Consider the following 1,477-nt stretch of genomic DNA (forward strand, 5'->3'; position numbering starts at 1 on the left):
AAAATGTTTTTACATCAATTTTAAATTGTATTATATTAAATACACAGAGTGAACTTTAATAAAATTGTGAAGTTTTAAAAAAAGCCAAATTACTGAGAAATGGCATGTTTTAAAATGCAAGACATTAAGAAGATTAAGAATTTCTTTTCAAACTCAAGGCCACCAATGCTTAGTCTAAACTTTAAATCTTTATAGATCAAAAGTCCTGCTACAGGACAAAGCATACCAAAGCATAGAGAAACGTTAGTTTTGGCAAGTTAAGCAAAGAAAAGTGGGAAGAAAGGAAGCAAACAAAATACAGAGAGGAAATTCTACCTTGACTCTTTTCACAGAAGTTTCATTAAAAAACAACGATCAGCCAGCAGTCTTTTTATATATTGAGAAAATACTTATAAAGAGCATACTCAAACTGATCGACCTCTGCAGGCTCTGCTCTTTCCAACACATGAAACCCTGCAGTATAAAGTTTTGTGGAATTCAATCTCTTTGAAAATTAAGAGGAGGGCAAAAGTCAGGCCAACAGCCCTTGGGGTTGGACTGGCTAGATGTTTCCTTATAGATAAGAAAGACCAGATTTACAGAAGTTATTTCTGTGCTTGTTTCTAGAGAAGCATCTCAGGACATGTAGGGCATGGGAAACCATGAGGATGAGGTACAGCATTCTCTCCTGGGCGTGAAGGCAGAGCTTAATGTTGCTGCATTGCCACTGCTGTCTGCTGGGGATGAGTCTTCTTTTAGATAATGCCGGGGAATGTAGTTGGAATGCTCACTCTCTTCAATCAAAAGAAAAATAAGTAAACAAATGCATAAATGTGGAAACTCCATTAGGTCAAACTCTACCCCTGAAATATAACAATTCATGGCAAATGTGACACCAAGTCCAACACACCAAGTTTGGAAGTCATTTCTCTATTTCCCACAAGGAACAGCAGAGACATCACTTGAATCTTTCTCCAATGTATTCATTTTCATTGACTTGAAAAAATAAAGCCTTATTGGTTAATAGAACAATGGTGCCATTTGCAAAGCTGAATATGGCATAAGAGCCTTTCCTCTTCCTCAGCGTCTTTGGACCTAAACAGTGATAAACACACAGGGGAGTTGTGCAAAATTCCCTTCAAGGTTACTGGCCTTAGAACTTGTACTTCAGATAGGCTAGGTTCTGTGCAATCTGCAGTGGTAGTTCCTTTTGCTAGAACTTGTGAAGAGAGTAAATAATATATAAATTATGTTTCATAGTAAAAGTTCTAGAAATCTTCCTTATAGTTTAAACCCAACTACAGCATTTGGCCTGCACCAAAAAAAAGAATGAGTACATCTGTAGTCTCTACTTGGGTGCACCTGAATTCATGGATCATCTCTTCACTTGCTTCATGCTGCCTGGGATAGATCTGAGCATGTTTCATTTTCATTGAGAGAAACCCAACTCCAGGTCACAAAAGTCAGTAAGAGCCTTGTACTGGATTTGGCGACAAAC

The 1,477-nt window shown here is 37.6% G+C and overlaps 1 pseudogene; it reads left to right on the forward strand.

The window, feature by feature from the left end:
- Positions 1-565: 565 nt before the first annotated feature.
- LOC115068332 lies at positions 566-767 on the forward strand (annotated as a pseudogene).
- Positions 768-1,477: the final 710 nt, after the last annotated feature.

This window comes from Nannospalax galili, unplaced genomic scaffold (assembly GCF_000622305.1).
Source record: "Nannospalax galili isolate Female #2095 unplaced genomic scaffold, S.galili_v1.0 scaffold88, whole genome shotgun sequence".
Classification (NCBI taxonomy): Eukaryota; Metazoa; Chordata; class Mammalia; order Rodentia; family Spalacidae; genus Nannospalax; species Nannospalax galili.